Genomic DNA, 18,091 nt, shown 5'->3' with positions numbered 1-18,091 from the left:
TCTTTTGGTTTTCCCTAGTGTTTTCTTTCCTTTTCCCATTTTCCACTCACTGACTGGGTTTCCTACTGGGTTTCCTACTTGGGCGTTGACGTTGATGTTGCTGAATTTAAAATTTGGTTGTCATTACATATGATCTTGGCCACCGACTTGTTGCCAACAACAAATATTTTCAAAGACTGACCCTAGATGGGGATATTATCAGTTAAAATTTTAAAAGTGAACGTGTTTCTAAACCAACCTTTCGAGCAAGATCTGAGCCTTGCAACTTCTTGGTAATGCCGTTTGGGTTATCTATTTCACCTGTAATATCAATGGATTTGATGAATCGAATCTTTACGCCTTTCTCGGACAAGTTCGTTACTGTGTTCATAGATGACATCTAGACTTATTCCCTTGGCCATGATGAACATGTGTATCATCTAAGGATAGTGTTGCAAATCTTAATCGAGAACGAGCTCTATATCAAATTCTATTAATTTGAATTCTGGCTAAAGAAAGTGTCAGCCTAAGATCATATAATTTCCAAGAATGTGTATTTTTCGACCCTTCAAAGGTTGTGGTAGTTTTAAGTTGGAAAAGTCGTAGCAATGTGATAGAGATCCAGAGCTTGTTGGGTCATGCAAGATGCCAAAAAATGTGTAGGAGGGTTCTCTTGTATTGCTACGCCATTGACCCGAGTGTATTAAGAAAATGCAAAGTTTGAATGGATTGGAGAATGCGAAAAGAGTTTTGGGGAACTAAAGAATCAATTAACCTCTGCCCCAGTTTCGACCAGTGTGAGGGCCCGTTTGGATGCCGAGAAGAGATTAAAGTGTCTCTTCTCTCAGAGTGATCTAAACATGCGACAAAATAGATGGATGGATTTTTAGAATGATTACAACTATATGATTCTATATTATCCAAGTAAGGCTAACGTAGCGTTGAGTAGAAACTCTTCAGAACTGTTAGCTCAATAATGGTGAAAGAATGACAACTTTTGAATCAAATAAAGGATCGTGGGTCTGAGATTCAAATAAGAGACTCAGGAGCTTCTGTTGCTAATCAGATTGTACCACCAATCCTTATTGAGAAAATTAAAGAAGCTCAGCATAATAACTCTTAATTGTAGACACTCCCAAGAAAGTAAAGAAGGAATTGAAACCAGAGTTTGAAATGAGAGAGGATGGCATATTAAAACTCCAAGGACGATTGTGTATTCTGCATATTTTAGAAGATATGCTGAGAGCGTGCGCAGTTGACATGAGAGGTGTTTGGGATCATCATTTGCCTTTGGTCGAATTTGCTTACAATAACAACTATCGGACTATTATTCAGATGGCCCCATTCTAAGCTCTCTATGGGAGAAGTGGTATACATGCTCGCGTTATCGATGTCCCTAGCCGCTGTCCATAACGCGTTCCATGTTGCCAAAATATGTACAAGACCAGGGTCTTGTGATTGAGTTGGCACCCTTGCAATTATGAGAAGACTTGACTTATGATGCATTCTCAGTGCACATAGAGATAGAAAGGACCGAGTGATGAGACGCCGCACAATCCCGAAGGTTAAGGTTCAATGAAGGAATCATTCGATCACAGCGAGAAGTCACATAGGAACTGAGAAAGAAGTATCCACACTCTTCGATAACCTATGTATTTGAGTTTTGTGTTAAATTTTGGAGACAAAATTTATTTTAAGGGGGGAGGATGAAATTTATTTTTTGGGCAAGGCCCTACAAATGAACGGTTCGGATCTTTGAACAGAGGGGGCTCAAATGATTTTTTTTTCTTGAAACATACATTATATTATGCCCATGAACAGGCGTATGTATTAAATATAATAGAGGTGGTGGTCCAAGGAAGAATTGGGTCGAATATATCACTTACCCGAGAATTTATATGATGAATGGCCGTATAAACATATACCAATCATCGCATAAAAAAAACATGTACCCATCATCCCATCCTTGGTATTTGATCTGACAGCAGCTAACTTTTTCAGTAGCTGCTGTTGGATCAAATATCAAAATTTTGACGTACCACCTTTACGTGTTTATAAGGCCTTTTATCGTATAATTTCTCCACTTTTAACCCTAAATACTTCAGTTGCTGGCCTGACTAGAGTTCATGTTAAAAGAGTGCGGAGTGTGTGTGCATTAAGAGAGAGAGAGAGTTGTGGGTAAATTTGTCATTTTCAAAATTTTAAGGGAAGAAAGCAACCGCAGTTTGTTTTTGGGATGTTACAAAAGAGAACTTATATGGTGCCCGACCGGTCAAAACATAAAGGGCGGAGAGAGAATCCATCCACCCTGGATTTCCGATCCAGCAAAAGCTGCCTTTTTTGACATTTTGCTCTATCGGAAATCAAGGGCGGGGGGTTTACCTCTCTCCGCCCTTTATGTTTCACGGTCGGGCATCATATAATTTCTCGTTACAAAAAATGCAGGGACTCTGGCAAATATGAAAGCCTTAAGACGGTTTAGCAATAAACCACTAATTTATAAAATTGTATAAGGATAGCCCACTCCTAATTCATTATTTTTGTTGGCTTTGGAAGACTAAAAAATAAAATTACATGATCTTATTTAGGAAAATGAAATCATCTTGTGAAAGTATTTAAATGCCAAAAGTCATTTATTCGGCATGGGGTAACATGCCACCCTTCTCAGTCGACTGAATATAGTTGTCCCCATATCTTATTCTATGAAATAATTTAATTATCCCCATATATAAGGTAATCTATTTATGAAATAATTCATTCTTTAAATTATTATTTTAATTTATTTGTTCGCATAATTTCCCTTATTTTGATTAATAATTTAATTTTTAAAAATTCAGCGCACTGCCCAAATTATGAAACAATTGCCTCCTCAATCCTTGAAATCATAGTTAAAACCTAAATTAATTAATTTCAGCTTCAAAAGTCAATGAAACAATTACCTCCTCCATCCTTGAAATCATAGTTGAAACCATAGTTAGCAAAACTTTGTTTTAAACAGCGTTTTCTTTTTTTTTTTTGAAAAAAAAACACATTTTATTGTTGTGCCGTTTAAAACTCCATTTAAAATTTTAAAACGAATAAAACTCCGTTTTTTTATGCAAATGTTTTAAACACGTTTAAAAGTTTTAAACATGTTTTTTGGCCAACTTTCCAATTTTACCCCCATATTTTGTAAATGGCAAAAATTCTAAACTCATTTTCTTGTGTTTCTGTTTTTTTTTCTAACTCCATTTTTTTTTTTTTTTGAACTAATGCCATGTTAAACTCGAATTTTTGCCGTCCCGTTTTATTGCCGAATCAAATTTTGCTAACTATGGTTGAAACCTAAATTAATTTTCAGCTTCATAGGTCAACCATGTCATGTGCCCTTGTCCTCCAAACCTAAATTAATTAATTTCACTTTGAAGTGGAGTACATATGTGTGTAGAGAAGATCTTGAGCTTCTAGTGAGAACATTATTGATAACCTGAGATCTGAAGAGTAGTCCTATCTTCTCCATGGAAGCAGCCTCTTTTTCCTCCGAGGACTCTCATTTCTATGAAGAAGATGAAGGAATAAGCAAAGAAGTCAAGGAAGTAATCTCCTTCTTCCCAAAAATCAAAGGGTGGTACCAACATTACTACTACCAATACAAAGGCTTCTGGTATAATCCAATGATTTTACAAGCAACAATGGCATTCAATCAACACTTTCGAGCTCGTGACAGTGACATACTTGTGATCACTCCACCAAGATCTGGCACAGTTTGGTTGAAGGCACTCATTTTCGCTACTGTAAACCGGACTCGTTACTCTTTCACTCACCATCCCTTGCTCAATACCAACCCCCATGACCTCGTCCCTTTCTTGGAGAATCACCTCTATTTAGACAATAAGGTTCCTGATCTTACCAACATTCCCTCCCCAAGACTCTTCTCATCTCACATCCCTTACATGTCTCTACCAGAATCGGTGATTGAATCGAATTCTAGGATTGTTTATTTGTGTAGGAATCCTAGAGATACCTTTGTTTCCTTGTGGCATTTCGTGAACAAGATAAGAACGAAAGGTCAAGCACCACCTATTCCTCTGCTTGATGCTTTTGAGCAGTTTTGCAACGGAGTCTCGCCATTTGGTCCCTTTTGGGATCATGTATTGGGGTGCTGGAAGGAGAGCTTGAAAAGGCCTGAAAAGATCTTGTTCTTAAAGTACGAGGAAATTAAACAAGACCCCACATTTTATTTGAAGAGGTTGGCCAAGTTCTTGGGGTGTCCTTTCTCTTTGGAGGAAGAAAGAGAAGGGGTGGTGGAGGAAATTTCCAAGCTATGTAGTTTTAAGAATTTGAGTGATCTGGAAGTGAACAAGACAGGAAAATCATTAAAGTTTGCTGAGAATAATGTGCACTTTAGGAGAGGGGTGGTGGGTGATTGGGCCATGCATCTCACACCTTCAATGATAGAGCGTTTAGATTATATCACGGACCAGAAGTTGCATGGTTCTGGACTTTCCTTCCGAGTACTCGAGAATTGAAGCTACCGTGCAGCATTTAGGATGCTCAGCTTCGATTAGTTTTCCCTTATGTTTTCTTTCCTTTTCTGATCATTTTCCGCTCTTACTTGGGCCCTGTTCGTTTCAGATTATGACAACCGATTGCCAGTCCTAAACCTATTATTGTACTCAAATTTAAATGTAATTTTGAGGCCAATAATAGGTTTGGGGCTCACAATCGGTTGTCATAATCTGAAACGAACAGGGCCTTACTAGGTTCGTACTTGGGCGTTGATGTTGTTCTATCTTGTTTTTGTTTGTTTCGCAATAAATCTCGTTTTTGTTTTGTTTGTTTTTCTGCAATAAATCTTGCATGTAGAATTTGGTTGTCATTACATTATTTTTTGTCTATTGATTTTGATTTACCTATAATGCTTATATTTATTTCATTTCAGTATCATATTTTTATCCTGATTTCATGTTTCTCTGAATAAAGTTAACTCCATATTTATAGGAGAAAGGATGGAAATTGTATTGAATTCTACACTCCACACAACATCCACAGTTTATGTGAGGACAATCTCATTCATTTGGAAGATTTTAATTAGTTTTTATACCGACTACAGAGGACCGGAGAAACAATAAAAATCTTAAATTTAAGTGTTGGACACCTTAGGCTCTGTTTGGTTGCACAAAAGCCCAGCTTTCGTAGGGGTTTCAATTGGATTTTGAGTGCCACATCATCAAGAACCTCTGCTTGGCTGCCATTAGACAAATGAAATACATGGAGACTACCTGGGATGTCTACTTGTTGTCTAGTCTCTGTCTGGCAATAAAGTGTCATCCTTGGTTCCTCCCAACAAAATCCAAGCAAAGAACCACAAAAAAGAGGTGAGCCCAAGGCTTGTCACCTCCTTGTTGACTACTTACACCACTACTTTACTAGGTAAATGCCTGGGATCCCACTTGGTACATGTCTCATGCCAAACATATATCCCATCAGAAAGGCCTAGACATCCTAACAATCAATGGATTGAGGAAAGGAAAAAATCGTGATAGGGAATATTGTATTAGAAAAACATGAGTAGGCTAATCACATATTTATCTCAGTGTCTTTGGCTTACATAATAATTACATCAAAATCAATAAATTACAGCCTCATTCTTAAGTTAAAACTATATAGAATATCCGCATATGGCTTTCGTGGCAACAATCGACCCAATGGAAGGTTGATGTTACAGAATTTTAGATAAAAAAAATTACAACCTCATTCTTAAGTTAAAACTATATAATTAAAGAGAGCAAATTCCTGATTCATTATCCTTTTTGGCTTCAAAAGGAGCAAAAATAAAATTATATGATTTTATTTAGGAAAATGAAGTCATCTGGTGATCATATTTAAATGCCAAAAGTCATTTAGTCCACATAGGACATGTCACCCTTGTTAATTCAATATGGTAGTCCCCATAACTTCTCCTATGAAATAATTTATCCCCATAAGGTATTCTATGAATTAATTTATTCTTTATATATTTTTATTTTAATTTATCTGTTTGCATAATTATATTGATTTTTTATTATTATTTTTAAATTTGGTTCTCTGCCCACAACTACTGGTTTGTCTCTTCCAATGTCATAATATAAAAGTTGCCTCCTTCATACGTCAATCCTTGAAGTCTTTCTTCTTCTTTTTTTGGAATGATTCAGCTTCCTTGAAATCTTAATCTTAGTTGCATCACCCTTACATAGAAAAAAGACTAAATTAATTAGTTTCAGCTTCAAAAGTCAACCATTTCATGGGACCTTCTCTAAAGTCTAAACTGAAAATGGTGATACATTAAGAAGTGGAGTACAAGTGTGTAGAGAAGATCTTCAGCTTTTATTGAGAACATGATTGATGTCCTGAGATCTGAACAGTTCTAACTTCACGATGGAAGCATCCACTTTTTCCTCCAACGACTCTCATCTCTATGAAGAAGATGAAGGAATGAGGAAAGAATTCAAGGAACTAATCTCCTCTTTCCCAAAAACAAAAGGATGGTACGAATTTTACGACTACCAGTGTCAAGGCTTCTGGTATACTCCAATCTTATTACAAGCAGCAATGGCTTCTAATGAACACTTTCGAGCCAGTGAAAGTTATATAATTGTGATCACGACACCAAAATTATGCACTGTTTGGTTGAAGGCCCTCACTTTCGTTACTCTCACTCAGCATCCTTTGCTCAACACCAACTCCCATGACCTCGTCCCTTTCTTCGAAAATCAGCTCTATGCGATAACAAGGTTCCTGATCTAACCAACATTCCGTCCCCAAGACTCTTCACCACTCACAGACCTTACACGTCTCTACCAGAATCGGTCACTGAATCTAATTCTCGGATTGTTTATTTATGTAGGAATCCTACAGGTACCTTTGTTTCCTTATGGCATGATTGTTATAATAAATTAACCGCAAAGTGCACGGATCACGTGTAAATAAGGGTCGAACTCAGGGAAGAGATAGATTAAAGCTTAAACTCTTTTCTAAGGCAAAGTGCACAACTATTCAAGAGATCTTTATTAATTATCTAATCTAACTAAAAATTTCAGATTTAATTACTTACAAAATTCAACCACTTCACTTAATTGGAAAACCAAAAACTAAAACCGAAATTTAACACCACTTTGAATTAGAAAATCCGATTGTAATTAAACTACACTAGATTGATTTGAAAATTCGATTGATTTCTTAACTAAAACAAATACAATTCAATTGTAAAAGATTACTTAGGATTAGAATCCACCATGGATTTAGATTAAATTAATGATTAAAACAACTTTTGCATTGAATTGTATATTTAATAAATCTGGTCAATGAAAGATAAGATCAAAGGATGTCATTTCCCATGAGTAATTTATCAAAGACACACTCCAATTTTAAAGATTATATAAGCATCTATAAAGGTTCAGCAACAATTACTCATACAAAAGGATAAATTCCAATGGCATGAATGATTGGGATGTCACAAATATAACCCCTATATATTGTTTTATTTTTCACACAATTGATTTTAATTATTAATCTTTCTCCTTCCCATGGCTTCATCTAAATCCTAAGTAATTAGGATTTAGCTACTCATGAAAAATTTGAAAGAAACAAAAACAAAGAAATTTAAATGCCATCTAAGAACTTGAGAAGGGAAAGAAATAAAAGTAACTTCTTCTTTAATTGAAATTGTAACAAGAATACATTGAATTGGAATTGAAATTGTAAAATAAAGAACAAAGTAAGAAAAACTTAGTCTCCTCCTCTTTCAATGGCCGAATCCTCCCCCTTCCTTGCCTTGATGGTTGGATTGGATGGTGGACGGTTTGGGTAGAGAGAGATAAAAGAGTGAGAGTTTAAAGAGTTTAAAGAGTGGTAGCCTAAGAGAGTCCCCTCTGGCTGACCACCCCTATCCCATATATAATATTTATTTGAATCTGAGAGAGGAAAGATATCTTCCACAAAGGAAAATTGCCCAATCCTTCCCCTTCCTTTCTTATTTCTCGTCCAACACTTCCCTTTATTTTCTCTTCCTTCCTTCTTCTCTTTGGCTAAGATTGGAATAAGTGAGGTGGCATTGCAAAAGAAAGAAACAAGGTAAATAAGGAAAGCCAAAAACATCCAACTAGGGAAGTATCCAAAAAAAAAAACGCCTAACATCAAAAGGGGAAAGGGGTGAATTATCAAAAGGGAGAGGCGCCCAACACGGAGGTGAATTAGCCAAAAGAAACTTCGGCCAATAAGGGGTGGCATTATCAATTTCGGCCCACCAACAAGAAAGCATATTGAATTCGGCCAATCTAGTATTGCACAAAGTAGGTTCGGTCACTAGGTTGCATCTTGGACGGACCATCCGCGAAATACCTTCTACGATGGACGCTACCAAATCCCTTTTGATTTAGATATAATGGTTAAATTTATTTCATTTTGTTGGCCCCAATTGGAGGGTTCAACTATGTAGTGTTGTGATCATAAGCACGAGGTAAGGGAGATTGGGAGATACACGGCTAGAGTGGATTCTCGAAGACACCCTCGAATCCAGAGAGATCGTCCTCATGGATGTGAGTTTCGAGTAGTATAATCTTTTGTGCCAAATCTTCTACTTGTCGTCAAAGTTGATCGTTCTCCAAAGCTAAATCAGGCTAAGAGTCTGGAGGGGTAACCAGGGACGGAGCCAAGGGGGGTCCGGGGGGCAATTGCCCCCTCTGAAATTCTGATTGTTTTCGTATGTATAGAGGTTTAAGCGTTGTTTTAGTAAAGTTGCCCACTTGCCCCCCTTCGTACCCGCCCAAAATGAAAATCTGGATTTTTTCCCTATATTACAGGGTTTACACTTTTCACAACCCTTCTCTTTCTAAAGTAATGCCCACGCTCTCTAATTAATGGCCCCCCTCTCGTTTCAACACCCCATGAGAGGGGTAGTTTTGCCATATCAAGGGGTAAAAATCCAAGAATCAAGGAAGCAGATTGCCATATATCCTGCGGATACGCTATTTGTTTGGTTTCACTCTCTGTTCCCTAGTCGGTTACGATATCATTATTGGAATTTCACCTTATATATGAGATTATATATGGTGTAAGCAGGTGTTTGAAAAATAGTACCATAAAGGGGGGGGGGGGGGGGGGCACGTGATGATCCAAACCATTGAATTGATTAAGGCAATCACACCTTACCCACAAGATTTTATATGGTGTAATCCTCTATTTGTAAATTTGTAATGTTCGGGATTGTCCATTTAATGGGCCACAACGTAAATAGGTTGTGCCCAAAAAATAGACGTTTGGATCATCCTATGGTGTGGCACTTATGTTGTAGCCCAAAAAATGAATGGTTTGGATCATCCTGTGAAGTTGACCCCACAGTATTTTCTAAAAAATACTCAAACTTTACCCACGCACTATATAAATAGGGATTTGCTAAGCTCCATCTCAAAAGGCTTTCCGCGGCGGGTCTGTTGCACGTCAGACCAGCCACCTCGCAAATGGAGACAAAAGTTGTTCTATTTATTAACGAGGTGGCTACTTGATGTGCGACGAACCAGCTGTGAAAACCCTTTTGCGATGGACGCTAGCAATTCCCATATAGAAAATATCAGAAATTATTGGGATTTCCAATGCAGAAAGTGATTTTTGTGTGCGCGCGCGTGCATGTGTGTGTGTGTGTGGAGGGAGGGAGGGAGGGAGGGGGGAGCATGCTATAACGACTATTCTCTCCCCCCCAGAGCAAATTCCTAGCTCCGTCCCTGGGGGTAACGATCTCCTCAACTTGTCATGTACATCATGGCAACAACATCCTTAGCTCTGAAACTAATCGACGTAGGGACGATCAAACGGCACACCAGGAGACCTTGCAAAGATCTGCTAAAACACTCGTGGGGCTTGAAACTATGGGCCCCCGGTCTGCGGCGGTCCCTGTGCCCTGCGTCCCTGCTCTGTCATTTCAATCTAGGTGTGGTCCTCCTTCTTTGGGCTTTTGCAACTCACGTGGGGTGTCGCTATCTTGCTTTTCTTTTCCTTTCATTTCATTTTCTTACACCACGTTTGGAGGTGTAGACACCCCATTTTTCCCCACTTTAATCAACAAAGAAGTTAGTGTGTCGTTGTCGGGTTCTAGTGTTTTCTAGTGTTTTCCATTCCTGTGTCCGTCTCTCATGCTTTCTTGATCTTTTCAATCATTTCCGCCAGGTTCGCATTTTTCCGCTAAGTATTGAGATGGGTTATTCAGAAGAATCCGAGCAAGGGAGAGTTTGGACCTGTCAGTGGGCCCGCATTGAGCATTTGTTTAAATTTGGATCAATCAAGGGGCCCGCATATTGTTTCAATGAAAATAAATGATAAACCTTCTTCGATCTAAGGCTTATAGATGACCATCAAGTTGAGCAGTTCAGATCAAACTAAGGAAATGATTTGTGGGCCCCACCCATTTGTATTGCAGCCCACTAAGTGGGCGGATTGGATCACTCAATGGAAATGATTTTGGCGACCCATTCTCGTTGCGGCCCATCAATTGAATAGCTAGGATCATCTTATAGAAGAGGTTAAGGTGCGGTCAATCAATTCATCGCAGCTCCATATTTGAGCAGTTAAGATTGTCGGGTGGCCCCATTAAATGGACAGTTTAGATCATGATAGTGGAAACGCACAGTGAAGAAAGATTCTTTATTTATTAAAAAAAAAAAAAAAGGGCGTGCTTCTCGCGTGGGAAGTATTCCCAAGCAATGGTCAAAGAAGGAAGAGGGGAGTTGAAATGGGAATGATATTTAAGATTAAAAAAAAAAAGAGTTGAAATGGGAATGATATTTAAGATTAAAAAAAGAAGAAAAGAGTTGAAATGGAGGAATATTGGCATTAAAAAAAACAAAAAAAAGAACTGCGGTGGAGGAATATCGGCATTCTCACGTAAGTTCGGCAATTTTCTATAGTGGAGGTGGCCCACAAAAGGAAGAAAAATTCAACATTGGCATTCTCACGTAAGATCGGCAATTTTTTTATAGTGGAGGTGGCCCACAAAAGGAAGAAAAATTCTTGATAATTGGCGGGGAATACGGAGATCTGATATTAAAAAAAAAAAAAAAGAATAAAGAAAGGAGGATCGGCTCTATAAAAAGGGGACTCTCTGATCCTTGAGGGGGACAGACCTCTACCCGGAGCATTCTCTCACGCTCAGGTCTTCCTCGGTGCTCTCTCTGCTTTCCCCATCTCTCACTCTATTACCCACGCCCCATCCCAAACAGCAGCGACCTCTCATTTTTATTTTTATTTTTTTACGTTCCTCCCTACCCTTTGTTCCTCACATTCGGCCTCTCTCTCTCTCTCTCTCTCTCTCTCTCTAGCTCTCTACTTCTCTGTATCTCTCTGTCACTCCCACGACCTCTCTGTTTCTTTCACCTTCCCACACTCTCTACATATCTCCCTCTCCATCCCTCTCATCTCTCTCGCGCTCATCTCCCTCCCTCCATACATCCGACCGCAGCCATCTCATCGTTCCTCGACCATCTTATACCATCTCCCTATCTCTCATACTCTCCCTCCATCCAGCAGAGAAGAAAAAGAATAAAAGAAAAAAAAAAAAAAAAAAAAAAGAAGAAGAAGAGGAGAGCATAAGCGGATCACACATAGGCGATATTTTCAGAATTGTTCTGCTCTCGGATTCGGCGGGGAGTTCCACCATAGGAGAGCTCGAGCTCCACTTTCCTGACATTCTCCGATCAACCCTGCTTCACCCAGAGGCCCTATCTCCCCATTTCGTTGTCCGCCATCTGTTCTTCGCCCAGGTATCTCAAATATCCCATCCATTTATTTATTTTTATGTTTATTTATTTATTTATTTTTATCTTTTTGTCGTTGGTGTTCGAAGTTGATTATTAAATTGTCGAGAATAGTAACAGCTGTTTGAATAGTAATAGGATGAAATTTTTATTTTCGTACATAGTAAAGGTTGCGTGAACAGTACTAGGATGATTAATATTATTAAATTATTATTTTCGTCGATTAATATTATTAAATTATTATTTTTGTCGGTGATTAATATTATTAAATTATTGTTTTTTGACCGCGATGATTTATATTATTTAAGTATTATTTTCGTCGGTGGAATATTTAATTATTATTTCGTTTCCAATTATTGACGGTTCCCGCTGCGTTGGGTCCCGCTGATGTGGGACCCGCTTGTGTGGATCCCGCTGATGTGGATCCCGCTGATGTGGGACCCGCTGGTGTGGGGCCCGCTGATGTATGAATAGTACTTAGCGGGTCCTACTGTGAATAGTAGTTTTGAATAGTAATTATAAATAGAAATCTTGCATAGTGACTATTGACATAGTGGTTATTGGTAACTTTTAATATATGTATTCTACCCATTTTCTATATATATATTTTTACCGGTTATTATAGTTTGTTTGTTTTGGTGAACTGTAATTGAATCCTAACAATGCCATTCTAGGCCGAAATTGGCGAACCCTAGAACCGTTGGTATTCCTTAAATGTCCAGAAACTGAAAATCCTCAAAATCTGAAATTTGTTAACTCCCAGAACTGAAATCAATTCATCTTGAGTCTTCCGGAACCATTGGATTATGGTTTCCAATCTAAGAACCATTAGAGCCCAATTTAGGAACGCTGGTGTCGTGCCGTGTCCTAGGTTTTAGGGAGTCCTAGAGTTAGGAGTCCAGCCTCATCACGGACGCTTGCTATGAATAGCAACCGTGCCATAGGTCTAGTTACACTAGTCACCCAATCTTTCCTTAAGACAAGCCTAGTAAACTAGGATGTAGGCAAACCTGCATTAGTCTAAGGAACAATTTGCATTTAGATAAGAATCATATAGCATCTTAGATGAAATCCTAAGATAATAAAATCCTCAACTTGAATTAAATAACTACTTTTAAAACTGTTGAAACAGTCAAATCCGTCTAAGTCGGTGTCCTAGTTGAGTTAGGCATAAGTAGCTTAGCTTAGGTGCACCGAACTACGTCGACTCTGATCCCAGTGAGGCTTGGGTACGTAGGCAGCTTGGATGTCTGATGGCATACCACCCGCGAGTCGGCACCACAACAAATTGTGGTGTTTTGTATATTAATTTTCTTGTAAATGCTTAATCAAATCACTTAGGTTTTTTCATGAAATTAGAATTTTAGGAGAACTTTCACCTAGATTGAATCCAGACAAATTAAGAAATCAAGATACACATTTAGGATTCACATTAAAATTAGATCATAGGATGCATGTCACTTAGTTCGCACAATAACATAGAGTTGAATGAGCCATTTAAAATAAATTTAAAAGAGTTAGCTTTTAGAATCGAAGACCGATTATCGGGCAAGAATGGTGCATGTGGTGGATAACTCCCCATACCTTCCATTCTCGTAACCAGGTAGCGAGTCTAGATTTCTGGTTAATTATGGGTCCTAGATCCCACATCTAGGTGGCGACTCTGTCAATCTCTTTCGTGTGGAATTCGGATTGCCTTAGTGATCCCAAGTTCACAGGAAAGACGAATTCAAATCAACAAATAAAATGCACACGCCAATCGCGTGGGAACGAGAGACCAAGAGAGAGCGCGCGGCGGCTCGCGCGCCACGTCCCTCTCGCGGGATCATGTCCCACAGGAGGCTCTGCTGGTCATTATCTATTTTTGTAAAGGGCTGATGGCCCATTAACTTCTCTATGGGTCCTCGCCGACTTGGACCCTTTTATGGAGACCGACAAAGGCCTCAATGTGGTTTCCACATGGAATCGAGCGAACCGGATTCCTTATGAAAATTGGGTAGAGTCACCACCTAAAATTGGGCCTAGGACCCATAATAACTCTATATAGTCACCATCCTAGTTTCCAGATATTGGGTTCGCATTGGGTTCACATTCCGGTGTGGACCCCGATCCGAGAGAGGCGAGGGGACGAGCCCCATACTGCTGAGTCTTAGGATCATCCACGTGAATGGAGAGCTCTACCAAGGAACTCTCGAAAGAAGTGCCTCTCACAGCATGAGTGGCGATATAAGGTGAGATACCTCTCAATTCGGGGACTAGCCCAGATTCGAGGCGTACCTTAAACAAAGAAGAGTCGCCATCCAAGGAAGTGGGCCAAGGATCCCATACTATGCTCTGTTGCAACAGATAACCAGAGATTATAAAAGAAAGGTTCGTGCCTGGTTACGAATTTGGAAGGTCCGAAGAGCACCTCGTCCGCTCAAGTGCAAGCACCTGGTCTCTTATGCCATTTATTTAATGATTTTGAAGAGTTTTGGGCAAAAGTCATATGAAATGGGAATCAATATCTCCGAGAAGACGTCTATCTAATCATGCATGTCTCGGAGATGAATAATGACCACGCATAAAAGAAATGAAATAAGTGTCATCTAGGAATAGCTAGATTCTGAGTGACAAGCCTAAAGAGCTAAGTTATGAGTGTCATACATAATTGGTATCTGAGTTCCAATGTGCAAACACATGCATGCTACCGCTAAAGGTATATGATCTGTACATGAAAGTAAGAAAATACAGCAAAACACACAACACAAATCAACTCTATAGATGACTGAACAAGATGAATCCTAAAACTCTAATGCAGGACTTGACTCGGACCAAGATGGTCGTCCATCCCAGCTGCTCTACATATCCCTGCCTCGGGAAGAATCAGAGTCAACGTAGTTCGATGACCTATTCTAACTACGATGCCTAACCGTCTAGAACCGCTATCCTAGACTGGATCCACTAAACTCGATTGATTTTTTAAAGTTTTTTATACGATTGCTTAAATTCAAGTGAATTGTAATTTTTAGGACTCTCTATATGCCCTAACTAATGCAAGTTGGTTAGCCTTAAGCTAATGCAGGTGGACCCTACATCATATGTGTATCTAGGCTGTGCAACCTAATGAAAACCATGGGCTGACTATATGCTTCATAGTCTAGCCATCGGTTCGACTAAATGTCTAACCGATCGACTCGAGGCCTCCTAACTCTAGGGACACTCACATGACAGGACACACCATATCAATACAAATCAGGACAGTCTCCTAACTCTAAACACCCCAAACAGCTAGGACAGACTCCTAACTCTAGGGGAAGATCTTTTTGAAAAGATTTTGAAGAAGCATTGTATTTTTGGAGGGTTTGAAATGTTTATTTTTAAAGGTTTGGCTGGACCTGTGATGTGGATCCCAAGCTGCACTACGTACCCAGTGGAAAGGGATCAAGCCAACGTAGTTCGGAATAGATTCTCCTAACTACTCTGAATGACTCAAGATTTTTGAGATTTTTAGTTTTTAGATGTTTTTTTGAATTTTTAAGTGTTTTTTGACACAAGAGGACAGCATCCTATCATCATAAGGGTAGGACAGACTCTTGAAAATCCCGCAAAGGTTGGACAGCATCCTATGCTTTGCGGGGGGAAAGAACAGAATCACAGCTCTGCAAAGGTTGGAGAGCATCCTATACCTTGCAAGGAACTGGATAAAATCATATGACTTGATAAGAGGTTGGACGGAAATCTAACCCCTATAATGATAGGACTAACTTCTGAAAGAATGACTCTCTGACTAAGGATAGACTCTTACGCTAAAAGACTGGTTTTGAAACTAGTAACTCTGAGAGGGAGGTGTTAATGAGACAAGACATGTCTCTTAGAAAAAAAATGAGACAAAGAAGGGTGTTAGTGAGGCTGGGCAAGTCTCCTAGAAGAGAGAACACTATGACCAAAGAGATAAAGCTTGTCTCCAAAAAGGTTATGACTTTCTGCTGAGACATAGCTTGTCTCCCTAAAAGGGTGATAGCCACTCAAATAAATGAGACACGGCCTGTCTCCTAAGAAGGCTCTAGATAGCTCCTTCATTGCCCTTGCAATGAATGGGGACCTGAGATTTAAGGAATGCACATCTAAAAAGACTAGGCAACTCTTTTTAAAACAAAAGAGAGGAGTGCTACTTAGACTGAGCAAGTCCCCTAATGATGGGCTTGGGTTAACGCCTTCATCGCCCTCTAATATTCATGGCTCTTGTCTAAAAGACTGAGTTAGTCTTATAACAGAAGAGGGGAACACTATATAGACTATGCAAGTCCCCTAAGGATATATCTGCTGTCTATAAACAAGACCGTAAGAGAGATATGATACCTCCATGATAAGACTGCATAATTATCAAAACACGACCAAAGTAAAATAATTTCCTATCGAAAATAATGACAATCTAAAATTGTATCTATTGAAATATGACCAAATTAATATCATTCTTTGATCAAATAAAATAAGCAATAAACCTTCTTCTGTTCAAGTAAATCACTATTTTAAACTTATACAAAGCTAAACAAGAAAAATTATTTATATCTAGACTATGAAAGTCAACTGTTCTATTTGGCATTCTGTGCTTGAATATTTAATAACCTGTGCAAACCATTCTTTTATAAAGCAAGATTCTATAATCCCAATAACTAAGTTTTCTGAACTTTACACTTCCATTACATTGGTTATACGATGAGGTAAAGACAATTTAATAAATGATCAAACTTAATGAAATGATTTTTAGCTCAAACAATTTTCCAATCCAACGAATGTATGAAGCATCTTAGCAATGATATACTCGAATATATACTGTTAATTCAAAGTTCTGTTGTGTCACTCCCAAATAGTTAAACAACCATACGTATATTTCTAAACATATGGAGCACTATCAGTTTATCAATTATCCAAATTTAGTTTATCCAGCTACAATAATCCAAGAGTAATAATTCATCGGAAAAAAACATGTAATTGCATATCTTGACTGGATGAGAAATTACACAAACAATTTTTAATATGCAAATTTAAGCTCAAGAACAGTCATAACACATATATTTTCAATGATAAGGATCAGTTTTATCATCTGAATAAGATCAAATAAGTATAACTTGTACGGCCGATAATAGTATAGCTGTAGGAACTGATACATAAATTCATATGTCAATTAGTGTGTGAACTACTGTGTAAACTGATGCATAAATTGATGCATTAACTGGTGTGTGAATTGGTGTGTACACTAATGAATAAACTGGTATGTAAACTTATACTATCGATAGAACATTCTCATGATGTATTAATCTTTGGTCATCTGAACTTATACTATGGACAAGACAGTTGTCAAAGCCAACAAGATATGTTAAAATGAAATTTAAACCCTTCTTCAATTCAGTGATAGCATTAGCACATGTATTCTACTTCAACCCTAAAATCACATTCATCTAAATTGACTAGATTACAAAGATCTCTATGTATAAAAAGAAAAACTGAAACTAAAACCAAATAGAATGCCCAGACCTTGTCAAGATATCCAGAATGAAGATCTGAAAAACTAGCATTAGCATAAGACATAGACATACAAACTTAAGACATCCTTATGATTTTTTATTAACATATACTGGATCAAGAATCAAGACACAACCAACACAAGGCCAAATTACAGTTATAAGTCAAAGATACTTACTGCTATGCTTATAAATTGTAAAATTTTTGCAGGATAGCCAATAATGGGCAGCAAGCAATGGACAACAGTTATATGCTTATGAACCGAACCAAATTACAGTTACTGGGCATATAACTTACAGGGCAGCAACCATGAGCAGTAGTAATAATAGATAGCAAATAATGTACAGCTGAATGGAAGGTTCCACTTCCAACCAAATTTTTAGAATTCCCTCCAACACAGTAAGTCCCAGAGTAATCCAGCTTAGCAGGTCACGAACTACCTTCCTTGTGAATAAGCTATAAGGATCGACTCTAATGTTAACTGACAGATATGCGAGCTTCTTTTCCTTTCTTCTCTTATAAAAAAAAAATATTTTTAACCAAAGATTTTTGTTGCCATACCCAAATCAGCTAAAATGAATATGTTGGACTAAACTGCGGGCTGAATTAATGTAAAACATGAACCGAATTGATGCAAAACAAGGGCTGTTTTGTGCCAAAACAGGTTTTAAACTATGCTAAAACAGGAGCTGCTTTTGTGCTAAAACCGGGGCTGAATTGTCAAAGGCATGGGGCTGTTATCATCAAAGGATGTGAGGGCTGCAAATATTATACAAGGTATATGGGGGATGATTTTGTAACAGACAAAAATAAAATAACATAAGCTGGACCGCAAATAAATGAAT

The 18,091-nt window shown here is 38.3% G+C and overlaps 1 pseudogene; it reads left to right on the top strand.

Annotated features, from left to right (window-relative positions):
- Positions 1 to 3,439: 3,439 nt before the first annotated feature.
- On the top strand, positions 3,440 to 4,611 carry LOC143852206 (cytosolic sulfotransferase 15 pseudogene; annotated as a pseudogene).
- Positions 4,612 to 18,091: the final 13,480 nt, after the last annotated feature.

This window comes from Tasmannia lanceolata, unplaced genomic scaffold, assembly GCF_043159265.1.
Source record: "Tasmannia lanceolata isolate RefF3 unplaced genomic scaffold, GAP_Taslan_0.1 ptg000019l, whole genome shotgun sequence".
NCBI classification, from domain to species: domain Eukaryota; kingdom Viridiplantae; phylum Streptophyta; class Magnoliopsida; order Canellales; family Winteraceae; genus Tasmannia; species Tasmannia lanceolata.
This window is presented reverse-complemented; position numbering and strand designations above follow the sequence as displayed.